This window comes from Dromiciops gliroides, chromosome 2 (assembly GCF_019393635.1).
Source record: "Dromiciops gliroides isolate mDroGli1 chromosome 2, mDroGli1.pri, whole genome shotgun sequence".
NCBI lineage: Eukaryota > Metazoa > Chordata > Mammalia > Microbiotheria > Microbiotheriidae > Dromiciops > Dromiciops gliroides.
In genome coordinates this window covers 217,472,210-217,486,624 of record NC_057862.1, presented here as the reverse complement: position 1 = coordinate 217,486,624, position 14,415 = coordinate 217,472,210, and positions in this window count along the sequence as shown.

Here is a 14,415-nt window from a genome sequence, read left to right as displayed (position 1 = left end):
TATCATAAGTCCTTTGGAACTGTCCTTGTTCCAAAGAGAATAGCTAATTCATTCACAGTTTGATCATTGTACAGTATCGCTGTTACTTTGTACAATATTCTCCTATTCTGTTCATTTCACTTTTTATCAGTTTCATGTAAGTCTTTCCAGGTTTTTCGAGAGCACCCTGTTTGTCATTTCTTATAGAACAATAGTATTCCATCACATTCATATACAACAACTCGTTCAGCCATTCCTCAACTGATGGGCATCCCCTTCTGATTCTTTGTCACTAATTAAACAATTGCTATAAATATTTTTGTACATTCTATAGGTGTGTTAAGGTTTACAGAGCACTTTATGTCTCCTTTGATCCTCATAACAACCCTAATAGGGAATTGATAATGTCAGAGGCTGGATTTGAACTCACTGTCTTCTTGACTCCAAATCATCACTCTATCCATTAGCTGCCAAGAAATCACCCCTACAACATATGTCCATCCTCTGCTTGAAGACCTCCAATGAGGGGGAGTCTATGACCTTAGTGTGGATTTGGGGTCAGAGGACCTGGATTCAAAGCCCAACTTTGCCACATATTTCCTATGCATCTTTAGGCAAATCACTTAATGTCTTTTGCCTTTGGAGTCTTCATCTGTAACATGAAGATCTATAATTCTTTGCCCCCTTGGAAGTCTATTTTTTTACTTTTGGATAGCTCTCATCATTTGGAAGTGCTCTAGATACTAATATTGAGGCATTCTTAGGTACCTAAGGGGAAGTAATGAGGGGGGAAAGCAAAATATATTTGGGATAGGAAAGTTCTATGTTCTTTAAATCACATACTCTTCTACTTTCATAAAAGCCTGGTCTGGTGTGGATAATCTATAGTATTTAGCTCATCTCAGTTTCCAGTAGGTGCTCTTGTGTCCCACATATTTCTAATGTCATTATTATCCTATTCTCAATTTATAGGGCTAAAAAAAGTATTTCTCCTATGCCCATATATACACGTGCATATCTGATTCTACTCTATCATATTTTCTCATAAAGTAATTATTAAACTCTCTAGTTGAAGTTTCCCATGATCACAAACCTATTATTTCTACATATCTTCTATATCATATATAATTTGATCTTTCTGTCGTTACAAACTCTATAGTACACTTCTATTAGTGTCAGAGACTGTATACTAGCTTAATTTAGCCTGAATCACTGTTACCCTGTCTCTAAATTTATTTGTTGAGTTTGAAGGCCCTCAAATTTTCCTCCAGGCCTCATTTTCAGTCCTTTTATAATACTGGATGAAGTATCCTGAACTCATCCCCTTCCCAGCTTCTACCACCACCACCCTTCACCACCCCCACTAATGTTAGTTAGTAGAGCAACATAGACCTATAATTAAACAAACAGGGTTATTTGTGACATCCTGGTTTACACATCAACAAGTTATTTTCTCTGATTTTCTACAGATAGATTTGCTGTGCTTACATTAAACAAAAAATATCTCATCCAAAAAAATGCTATATAAGCAAGGCTGAATAAACATAATCCAACAGCTGGCTCTTTCTTTCTTAGGAGGCAAAACCAAACTTCCTTTCCCGGGCTTCTTGGCCCCTAAGGAATCACTCTGAGGGAAGGAGGGACACTTCTGGCCACTGCCACCTCACCACAGGACCCAGCTTTAACTCCAGCGAGATGACCAAAGACAGAAAATTCTCAGCAGGAAGACGGGTCTCCAGGAAGACAAGATCCCTTGTGAGTTTATGTAGTAGGTTTCCAGACTAAACAGTCTGAGCTGGTAGTAAGAGGTTAAAAATTGGGTCCTCCAAGAAACACTTCCCTCAAAGGGTCATCCCTCTGCCCTCCCTTTATCTTGCTTAATTACAAACTGAATAGGTCCTCAGGCCAAGAAGGTCCTTCTGTGGACCAGGATTTAATTGGTGGATTTCAGGGCGTTCAGGCTATGAAAACACCTGTTGTGTGCCAGGTATTACATTAATCACTTGGGATTAAAAAAAGCAGGGGGGGGGGCGCGGCTGAGAAGACAGTCCCTGCTCTTAGTAGTTCACAACCTAATGAGGAGAGCGTGGGGGGGGAGACAACAGACAATATAGAGGACAAATTGTGAATAATCAACAGAGGGAAGGTACTAGAATTAAGGAGGACTGAGAAAGGCTTCCTGTAGGAGATGGGATTTTTAGCTGGGACTTGAAGGAAGCCAGTCCCAGTTTTGAGGTATCTTAGCCTTTCATTTCCAGAGGATTTCCTTCTATTTTACCAACTCTTTACAAAAATAAAGGATCTGACTAAAGAGAGACATCCTGCTAGTAGAAAAAACACTGCAATAGTAGACAGGGGGAGGGGCAAGTAGGTGGCGAAGTGGATAAAGTACCGGCCCTGGATTCAGGAGGACCCTGAGTTCAAATGCAGCCTCAGACACTTGACACTTACTAGCTGTGTGACCCTGGGCAAGTCATCTTAACCTTCATTGCAAAAAAAAAATAGTGGACAGGAGTGGATTTTGTCTTCTCCCTCTATATCCATTGCTTATTAGCTATGTGACCTAGAGAAGAAAGCTATTTAATCTCCCAGATTTCAGTTGCTTCTTCTCTAAAATGGGACACACATATACATATATATGTTGTGTATATATATGTTGTGCATATATATGTACACATATATAATTTTTGTTTTTTCATTTTTGTCTAGGGTTGTGATTTCATAGTTATAGAGCTGCCTGGTAACCAAACTTCTGCCAACAAAGAGAAATGATTTCTAGAATTTAGGGAGTTGCTTGGAGACAATAAGAGATTAAGTGACTTGCCCAGGGTCACACAGCCACTGACTATAAGAGACAAGACTTGAATGTAAGTCTTCCTGACTTGTCCATCCAGCTTTCTATCCACTACCTCATTCTGAGGGGGGGGAGGGGGCAAGGAAAAAGAGAGGGAAGGGAGGGTTGAGGGGGGAGAGAGAGGAAGGGAATGATGGAGGGAAGGGAGGAGAGAGAGAGGGAAAGAGAAAAGAGGGAGGGAGGAGAGGAGAAATGGAGATATAAGGGAAAAAATCCTAATAGAGGTATCCAAAAATTGAATAAGATAATTGGGTTGCCATTTATTAGAGGTCATATTAAGGGCCTACTGTGTACTAGATGCTGTGCTAAGCCCTTTACAAATATTACCTTATTTCATTCTCGCAACCCTGTGAGGTAAGTGCTAATATTATTGCCATTTTACAGAAAAGGGAAAATGAGGCAGAAAGCAATTAAGTGACTTGCCCGGGGGCCTAGAACTAGGAGTAACTGAGGCTGTATTTGAACTCAGGTTTTCCTGACTCCAGTGCCAGCATTCTATTCACTTTGCCACCTAGCTGCTTCCATGGCTGGATAACCACTTGTCTTACCCGTTGTAGAGGAGATGCCTATATAGGTGTGAGTTGAGATGGATGACCTTAAGGTTGCTTCCTAGCTCTCACATTCTGTGACTCTGATGCTCCTTCCTGTTATTCATTCATTCAAAACATTTAAGAAGTACCTACTATGAACTAAACATTATGTAACATACAGGTAACTAATTCATATTCTCTACCTGCAAGGATCTTACAATTTAAGAGAGAAGATAGGGCAGCTAGGTGGAGCAGCGATAAAGCACCGGCCCTGGATTCAGGAGTACCTGAGGTTCAAATCCAGCCTCAGACACTTGACACTTACTAGCTGGTGTGACCCGTGGGCAGGTCACTTAACCCCCACTGCCCCACCAAAAAAAGAAGGTCCCCATAAGAGAGAAGAGAGAACATGTACACATATACAATAGAACCCGGTAAGAGAAGTCTACAACCCAGGTGTTAGCGGGTTTTCCAAGAGAAGGAAAGAACATTTCCATCCTCCTAGTCATCCAGACTTCCATATTTTCTCCAACTGTTGATTTTTCCCTTTTCCTTCTCCTTTGGCATCCAATCAGCTGTAAGATCTACCAATTCTACATGTCTACAATATCTCTCTTGTTTTTTTTTTTTGGGGCGGGGCAATGGGGGTTAAGTGACTTGCCCAGGGTCACACAGCTAGTAGTGGTTAAGTGTCTGAGGCCGGATTTGAACTCAGGTACTCCTGAATCCAGGGCCAGTGCTTTAACCACTGCGCCATCTAGCTGCCCCTACAATATCTCTTGGAATCTATTCCTTCTTATCCAATCACATAGCCACCACCCTAGTTCAACCCTTCATCACTTCCTTCCTACCTTACTGTTTAGAAGTACCCTCTCCAGATACCCTTCCACCTCCCCATCCAGTCTTAGCTGTTTCTTTCTCCAATCCATCCTTCACCCAGATGCCAAAATCATCTCACAGATCTGACCATGTTGTCACTTTGGCAGTTGGGACTTGCAGTCAGGAAGACACAAATGTGTTAAAAATGTGAACAAGGCTTTCACAATGTAGTCTTTTTCCTTTTAGAACTCTTAGCTTTAACAGAGGTCATCAGTGATTACGTAGCCCATTCATTTGCATTTCCGACTCTTTTTCAAACACTTGAATTATTCAAGACCTGAAGTAACATGGAAAGTGTTCTTGATATGGACAAAAATATTTATAGCAGCTCTTTTTGTGGGTGGCAAAGAATTGGAAATTGAGGCGCTATCCATCAACTGGGGAAAGGCTAAATAAGTAGAGGTATATATTATGATGGAACACTATTTTCTATAAGAAATGATGAGGCAGGATACTCTTAGAAAACCTGGACAGACTTGCATGAACTGATGCATAGTGAAATGAACAGAACCAGAAGAATATATACAGTAACAGCAATATTGAATGATTATTCTTAGTGAATGACTTAGCTACTCTCAGCAATATAATGAATCCAAGATAATTCCAAAAGACTTATGATGGAAAATGCTATCCATCTCCAGAGAAAGAATTGGTGGAGTATAAATGCAGATTGAAGCATACTTTCTAAAACTTTCTTTATTTTTTATGTTTTGTTTTGTTTTTGGTTTGTGTCTTCTTTCACAATTTGACTAATATAAAATTATGTTTGCATGACTTGACATGTATAACCTATATCAAATTTCTGCTTCTCAAAGAGGGGAAGAGGAAGGGAGAAGGAGAGAATTTGGAACCCAAATTTTTTGAAAAGAAATGTTAAAAATTGTGTTTATATGTGATTGGGGGGAAATAAAGTTAAAAAAGAAACATAAGTAGCAACAGATCTCTTTCTACTCTCTCCTTGCTCTGGGTTTGTTTTTGTTATTGTTTCTCCTTTGTTCTCCAAGAGGACCATGACATCAGGTGATGTCATGACTTGCAATGGATTGGATGTAAGTATGGGAGGACCATGCAAAGTCCACCAACCTCACTCTCTCCTCCAGAGCCATCTGGGTCAAGTGGTGTTATCATGACATCGAAGAGATGGCTCTGATTTGTTATGGCAATTAGGGTTAAGTGACTTGCCCAGGGTCACACAGCTAGTAAGTGTCTGAGGGTGAGATTTGAACTTAGGTCCTCTTGACTTCAGGGCCAGTGCTCTATCCACTGTGCCACCTAGATGCCCTTCTTCAGGGTTTAAGGAAGGATTCAATTTTCCCACATCCTCTCCAACATTTGTCAGTTTCCTTTCTGTCATATTAATCTATCTCTAGGTATGAAGTGGTAACCCCCAGAGTTGTTTTAATTTGCATTTCTCTAATCAATGGTGATTTAGAGCATTTTTATATAACTATAGATAGCTTTGATTACTTTGTCTGAAAATTGCCTATTCATCTCCTTTGATCCTTTATCAGTTGGGGAATGGTTTGTTGGGTTTTTTGGGCAGGGTAATGAGGGTTAAGTGACTTGCCCAGGGTCACACAGAATAAGTGTCAAGTGTCTGAGGCTGAATTTGAACTCAAGTCCTCCTGAATTCAGGGCCGGTGCTTTATCCATTGCACCACCTAGCTGCCCTGAATGGTTCTTATTTTTATAAATTTGACTCAGTTCTCCATATATTTGAGAAGTGACACATTTATAAAAGAAACTTGCTATAAAAATTTTTTCACAGTTATAATTACCAACTGTATTTCCCTCCATCCTATTCACCCCACTCTGTTTATCCTACTCTGTCTCCTTTCACCCTGTCCATCCTCAAAAGTGTTTTGCTTCTGATTGCTATCTCCTCCAATTTTCCCTTCTTTCTACCAGCTCCCCCTCTTTTCTTATCTTTTCCCCCTCCTACCTTCCTGTAGAGTAAGATAGATTTCCAAACTCATTTGAGTGTGTATGTTATTCCTTTTTCTACCCCACTGCCAAAGTCCTTTCTTGGGGACAGCTGGGTGGCAGCTGTGTAACCCTGGGAAAGTAACTTAACCCTCATTGTCCTAGGGTGAGAAAAAGTTCTTTCTTGCCTCTTTTATGTGAAATAATTTATCCCATACCTCTTCCTTTTCCCTTCTCCCAGTGAATTCCTCTTATTTCTTAATTTTATGTTTTTAGATAATTATCCTATCTTAGTCAACACACACTGGTGCCCTCTGCCTATGTATTTTCCTTCTTACTACCCTAATAATGAGAAAGTTGTTAACAGTTATAGTTATTATCTTTTCAAGGAATATAAACAGTTTAGCCTTATTGAATCCTTTATGATTTCTCTTTTCTATTTCCTTTTTATGCTTCTCTTGATTCTAGTATGTTGAAAGTCAAATTTTCTATTCAGCTCTGGTCTTTTCATCAGGAATGCTTGAAAGTCCTCTATTTCATTGAATATCCATTTCCTCCCTGAAGGATTATACTCAGTTTTTCTGGATAAGTGATTCTTGGTAATTATTCTGGCTTTTTTGACCTTGAGACATTATATTCCAAGCCTTCTGATCCTTTAATGCAGAAGTTGCTAAATCTTCTGTTATCATGACTATGGTTCCTTGATATTTGAATTGTTTCTTTCTGTCTGCTTGCAATATTTTCCTCCTTGACCTGGAAGCTCTGGAATTTGGCTATAATATTCCTGGGAGCTTTCATTTTGGAGGGGATCAGTAGATTTATTTAATTTCTATTTTACCCTCTGATGTCTAGGATATCAGGCAGTTTTCCTTGATAATTTCCTGGAAAGATGATGTCTAGGCTTTTTTTTTTTATCATGGCTTTCAGGTAGTTTAATAATTCATAAACTGCCTCTCCTCGATCTATTTTCCAGGTCAGTTGTTTTTTCCAATAAGATATTTCACATTTTTTAAATATATTTCATTCTTTTAATTTTGCTTTGTTTCTTGGATGTCTCATAAAGTCATTAGCTTTCATTTGCACAATACTAAGTTTTAAGGATTATTTTCTTCAATGAACTTTTGTACTTCCTTTTCTATTTGGCCAATTCTATTTTTTAAGGAGTTCTTTTTCTTGAATGAGTTTTTTGTTTGTTTATTTGTTTGGGTTTTTTTTGGGGGGGGGTTGTGAGGCAATTGGGGTTAAGTGACTTACCCAGGGTCACACAGCTAGTAAGTGTCAAGGGTCTGAAGCTGGATTTGAACTCAGGTCCTCCTGAATCCAGGGCCACCTAGCTGCCCCTTGAATAAGTTTTCACAGCTCTTTTTTTCATTTGGCCAATTCTGCTCTTTATGAAGTTCTTCTCTTCAGTAAATTTTTGTATATCTTTTTCCTTTGGCCAATTTTTCTTTTAAGAAATTCTTTTCTTCATTGGATTTCTGTGCTTCTTTTAACCATATTTTAAGATTTTTTTCTTCAATAGGTTTTGTGCCTTCTTTACCAAGCTGTTAGCTCTTCTTTACATGATTTTTCTTGCATCACTCTAATTTCTTTTCCCAATTTTCCTCTATCTCTTTTATTTTATTTTTAAAATATGCTTTGAGCTCTTCCAGGAATTTGGGCGTGGGAGGGGAGGTAGTTGAGACCTTATTCATAGTTTTCTCTGAGGCAGTTTTTAACCTTGTTGTTTTCTGAGTTCATGTTTGATTTTCCTCTGTCACCATAGTAACTTTGTATGGTCAGAAACTGGGTTATTTGCTCATTTTTTCCACCTTCTTTCTTGACTTTTAAGGTTATGTTAATGTAGGGCTCTATTCTGGGAGTATAGAGGGTACTGCCCCAAGCTTCAGGGTTTTTGTATAGCTGTTTTGAGAGTGAGTTCTGAGTGACTGTAAGTTTTCAGTTTTTCCAAGGTGGTATGATCTAATGAGAGGTGTGTTTACTACTTTCCTGGCCCAGTGCCCTGGTCCATGAGCAATCAAACACTCTTTTCTGCTCTAGAACTGTGACCAGGATCCCAGCTCCCCTGCATCCACAAGCTCTGGTGTGCTAGTGCTCCTCTTTACCCTGGGAGGAGGAGCAACCCAAGACTGTAACCAAGATCTGCATTTGGGCAATACAACAGATTTCTACCCCTAGTGCCAACAAAGGGACCCCTGTATTCCCCTTCTAATCGGTTGTCTGACCCCCTTATCATTTGTGGCTGAAAGCTCTGGAAGTTTCATATGCCCTGTGATAATTCAGTTGCCACCGAAGGCCTGCTGTTCATTTGCTGTGATTCAGTCTGCACTGGAATATACTCCACTATAACCCAATAGACCTTTCCTGCTGATCTTCTAAATGTGAGTTCTGCCACTCCAAAATTTTTTATGAGGGGTTATTTAAAGCTGTTTGGAGGGAAATTTGGGAGAGCTCAAGTGAGTCCCCTGTCTTTTCTATGCCATCTTGGGCTTCACCTCCACTATTTATGTTTCTTGAACATTTTTTTTCTGGATCACACCCCACCCCTATTAGTCCCTTATTGCATCTTACTTTGCATCCTATTCTTTTTATACATCCTACTCTATTAAACTGGCAACTTCCTGACTGGGTTTCATCTTTGTAACCCCAGTATCTAAGAGAATGCCTTAAAAATAGTAAGCACTGTGTTTTCAGATGAAGAAATCAAAGTTATGCCATAGTCATGTGGGGGGGAAAAAAGGTCTAAATCATATTGACTAGAGAAATGCAAATTAAAAGATTGCTGACGTACCACCTCACACCACTCAGCAATTGGCTAATATGACAGAAAAAGGAAAATAATAAATGTTGAAGGGGAATTCAGAAATTGAGACAATTCAGCATTGATAGAATTGTGAACTAATCCAACCATTTTGGAGAGCAATTTGGAGTTATGCCAAAAGGGCTATAAAACTGTGCATATCCTTTGATCCAGCAATACCACTACTAGATATGTATCTCAAGGAGATTAAAAAAGATTGGGGGGGGGACAATTTATACAAAAATATTTATAGCAATTTATTTTGTAGTGGCAAAGAACTGGAAAATGAGGGAATGCCCATCAATTGGGGCATGGCTAAACAAATTGTAGGTATATAATTGTTATGGACTATTACTGTGCTACAAGAAATGATGAGCAGGCTTATTTCAGAAAAACTGGAAAGATTTATATGAACTGATGCAAAGTGAAGAGAGCAGAACCAGGAGAACATTGTACACAGTAACAGTAATATTATATGATGATCAGCTGTGAATGACTTAACTCTTCTCAGCAATATAATGATTCAAGACAATTCCAAAGGACTCATTAAAAATGCTATCCACCTCCAGAAAAAAAAAAAACCACAAACTGATGGAGTCTGAATGCAAGTCAAAGCATACTATTTTTAACTTTCTGTATTTTTTTCCTTTGGGTCTGTGTCTTCTTTTATAACATGACTAACACAATATCATATTTTGCATGATTGAATATGTATAACCTATATCAAATTGCTTACTGTCTCAGGGAAAGGGGAAGTGAGGGAGGGGGAAAGAAAATTTGGAACTCAAAATTTTAAAAAATGAATGTTAAAATTTGTTTTTACATGTAACTGGGGAAAATATCTTTTTTTTTTGAAAGAAAAGAATGAGCACTAAATACATTTTTATTGAATTGAACTTAGTAAAGGGGAGTAAAGTAGCCTGAGACCAAAATGTGGAGGTCCTTGAAAACCAAGCTAAGGACCTGGTGCAGTAGAAGGAGAAAGAGATGTAGGGTCAGAAGACATAAATGCAAATCTCAACTTTGCCACTCGCTATCTATGTAACCTTAGGTAAGTAATTTTCCTTCTCTGAGCCTCAGTTTCTGTAAGATAAGGGGAATGGAATAAAAGATTCATAAGGGTCCCTTCCAGCTCTGAATTCAAGTAATCCTTAAGTTAATCACTTAAAAAAGCAAATACCCTTGGGAGGGGTAACACTTGGTAGCCATGAAGACATTGTAACAAAATAATTTATCAGATTAACAAGCAGGTCATTTAGCAAAACCTAGAGAAAAAGAGGCAAAAAGCAGAGAATTTTCAGTCATGGAAAAAAAGATGGCGAAGAAACTGGGAGAATGGTCAGATTCGGAAGCTTAGAGGAGAGTTCTTAACCTTCTTCGTGTCATGGACATCTCAGGCAGTCTGGTGAAACTGATGGACCCCTTCTCAGAACCATGTTTTTAAATGCATAACATAAAATACATAGAATTACAAAGAAAAATAAATGTTACTAGAAAAGTTATTCAACTATTTTTTAAAACAAAATTCACAAACCCCTAGGTTAAAAACTGCTGCACTAGTGCAGCTAGGTGGCACAGTGGATAAAGCACTGGCCCTGGAGTCAGGAGGAACTGAGTTCAAATTTGATCTCAGACACTTGACACTTACTAGCTGTGTGAACCTGGGCAAGTCACTTAACCCCAACTGCCTAGCCAGAAAGAAAGAAGAAAGAAAGAAAGAAAGAAAGAAAGAAAGAAAGAAAGAAAGAAAGGAAGGAAGGAAGGAAGGAAGGAAGGAAGGAAGGAAGGAAGGAAGGAAGGAAGGAAGGAAGGAAGGAAGGAAGGAAGGAAGGAAGGAAGAAAGAAAGAAAGAAAGAAAGAAAGAAAGAAAGAAAGAAAGAAAGAAAGAAAGAAAGAAATGACATTTAATTTGGGGGCAGCTAGGTGGCACAGTGGATAGAACACCAGCCCAGGACTCAGGAGTACCTGAGTTCAAATCCAGCCTCAGACATTTGATACTTACTAGCTGTGTAACCCTGGGCAAGTCACTTAACCCCAATTGCCTCGCCAAAAAAAAAAAAAACTGCTGTGCTAGAGTGTTCAGTTTATGATCAGAGTCAGGGGGAGAGAGGAGGTGATTTATAGAATACAGTCCCACTTTTGGTACAATGGTAATAAGAGAAAGATTGGTTTCAGCCCTCACTCCTACAGGGGTTGAGGACCAAGTGGGCCTGGGGGTGGGGTGCCCATAAAGATAGGTCTCTGGGCATGAGGGCATGAACTGGTGGCAGATGGAAAGGAGAAATATGGAAACAGTGATGAACTTGGGATGAAACACCCACCTTCACACCTGATGTCAGCACTCATGGCCAAAACGCCATTTTACCCTGGACTAGTGACAGCTATGTATTCTGGGTAACCGACAGGTAACATGAAGATGCTGTTATACTTGCTCAAATTCCCATTGCCTTTAGCTTCTCTATCAGTGACTTCGGATGTGATGGGGAAAAATGGATTTAAAAAATTAAGAACTTGACACATCTCAAAAATAGAATCTCAGTGTCCTGTGATATATTGGTTTCTTAATGGCCCCTTGGTTTGGCCCTTAATCCCATAAGGGATGATGGGCAATCCTAGGTTCTACTCTGTTCATGCCCCATTTATACAACATAATTAGGCTCTGAGAATATAGTGGGTTTGGTGAACAAGCATACTAATCATTCTAGGCTGGACACATTTCTATCCTTATCAAGTCTAAGAACACTTGTCCCTCTCCTCTTCCCCACTTTCTCTTGCCTGAATTTTCAGGATCTCAATAAGATGACAGCCCAAGAAAAACTCTGAATCTCAAGGAGATTTTTTAAAAAGGAATTAGGATGTAATAGAGCACAGAACTAGAAATCTTGAGATTCTTATTCCTGATCCTGCCATTAAGTAGTTGTATGACCTTGGGCAAATCACTTTACTTCTCTGTGTCTCAATTTCCTTTTCTGAAAAATGGAGGGGGTGGATATTGAATGGGGATGAAATGACCATGATGATTTATAACCTCCCGTCCAACTTTAGAAGTCAGGGTTGGGGAGAGGGGCAGCTAGGTGGCTCAGTGGATAAAGCACTGGCCCTGGATTCAGGAGGATCTGAGTTCAATTCCATACTCAGACACTTGACACTTACTACCTGTGTGACCCTGGGCAAGTCACTTAACTCTCATTGCCCCACAAAAACAGAACAAAACAAAACAAAACAATTTTTAAAAAAGTCTATGGTTATGACTAAAGATAAGAAAAAGCTCAAGAACTTTCTCTGAGTTAATAATAAGCTCAGCCCAGTAAAATGCAGAGGGAAGAGACCTGATTCTGGAGAGGGAACCTGAGTTCAAATCTCACCTCAAACAATCATTGATTGATTGCCTATATGACCTGGGGCAAGTCTCTTGATTTTCCTGAGCTTCCATTCCTTCATCTGTTAAATGAGGGGGGTTGAACTAGATGCTCCCTGAGGCCCCTTCCAGCTCAAGATTTATGTATGTACTATCTCCAGCTTTAGTTCTATGAATCTATGCTCTCCTCCCCTCCCCTCCCTCCCTTCTCCTTCCCTCTCCCCCTCCCCCTCCCCCTCCCTCCCTCTGTCTCTCTCTGTCTCTCTGTCTCTGTCTCTCTCTCCCTCATTCTCCCATCTTTCTCTCTAATTCTGTTTCCCCTACCTCATCTCTATCTCTTTCTCCTCTGCCTTTCTCTTTCTGTCTCTCTTTGCCTGAGTCTCTTCCCCTTCTGTCTCGGTCTGACAGTATCTGGTAGTCTCTGCTTGTCTCTCTTTTTCTCCCTGTCTGTCTGTCTGTCTGTCTTCCTTTTTGATTAATTTGACATTTTGATCTGAAGCTTCTAAAGAAAAAAAAAAGAATCACATGATAGAATGTGCTGAACTTGGAGGCTGAAAACAGCAGTTCAAATCTCAGCTCTGTCATTTACTATGTGTGAGATTTTGCTCATCACCTCACCTCTTTGGGGCTCAAATTTTTATCTGTAAAATGAAGGGGGCAGGGAGGGGAGATGAACTAAATTTCCTTCTAGCTGCAGATCCTCTTATGAAGGTTATGTATGTGTGGTACCTTGGTTTGGGGTCCTCTAAACAAGGACACTTTTAGGAATCATATATATGCCAGACTCAGGGTGAAGATGCAGGATCATGATAGAGGCACAGAGAAAGGGACCATATTGCAACCTCTGCTCCATCCTATCAGCATAGTACAGTGTATATAAATGTAGCCTCATCCCCTCTCTTCCCATCCCATTTCTGTCATCTTCGATTCACATACTATGTAATTCACGTCATTAATTTTTCCATTCGCTATACTGCCAATTTCTTTTCATTTTGTTCCTGGAAATCTCTTGTGTGCATCATCTAAATTTAAAATAAATACACTATATATAATTGGATCCTAACCAGACAACACTAAGCAATCATATTTTTTCATTGATCCTCTAGATTTATTTGCTTCCAACATGAGTAGGAAAGGTCTTCTGCATGTTTCAGATGAAATTTTAAATGAGACAAGTTGCTGTCTCATTCTTCAAGAGCTGTATTGCCCTTTAAAACCTTCACCTCACATGATTTTCCCTGAAGTAAAAAATGAAAAGGCTTTCTACCAGAAAACTAGAAACCTAAATTGTTCTAGTTGCTATATGTCATGAACTATAAGCTCTCCCCATATATTAAAAAGAGCTGCTGACTAAAGGTCAGGAGACTAAAATTCTAGTTCATAGTCTCTCGCTAATTAGCTCGGTGACCTTGGACAAGTAACTTTACTTGGGTGGCCCTTAGTATCCTCAACTATAAAATGAAGGACTTGAAAAATTAAAAACAAGGTGAATACCCATTGATTGGCAAATGGTTGAACCAATTATAGCATTCAGGTGCTAATGGAACATTATTGTGATGTACAACATAGATTAACTGATGCAGAGCAAAAAACTAGAACCACAAGAATAATATGTACAATTACTATAAGAACGTGTAACCCTGAGCAAGTCATTAATGTCTGTCTGCCTCAGTTTCCTCATTTGTAAAATGGGGATAATAATAGCATCTCCCTCCCAGGGTTGTTGTGAGGATCAAGTGAGATTACAATTGCAAAGTGCTTGGGAAATTGCCTGACACATAGTAAGCACTATATAAATGTTAGCCATTATTATCATTGTTTTAGTTGCTGCTATTGTTAAGGAAAGGACACTAAAAAACCCAAAAAAAAACAACCCTCTAAATTAGAAATGTAAAAAAAATTAAAAACTTAAAAATAAATAAATGATCAAAATAAATAAAAATTAAAAATGACTTCCAAAACAGCAATAAAATTTTTAAAAATAAAATTTAGATCTTAGACCAGATGATTTTGGGGTCCCTTCCCAGGTTTCTTTTTTTAAAGAAAAGTAAATGATTGTAATTTAATGACTCTGTTCTTTTCTACATATGCT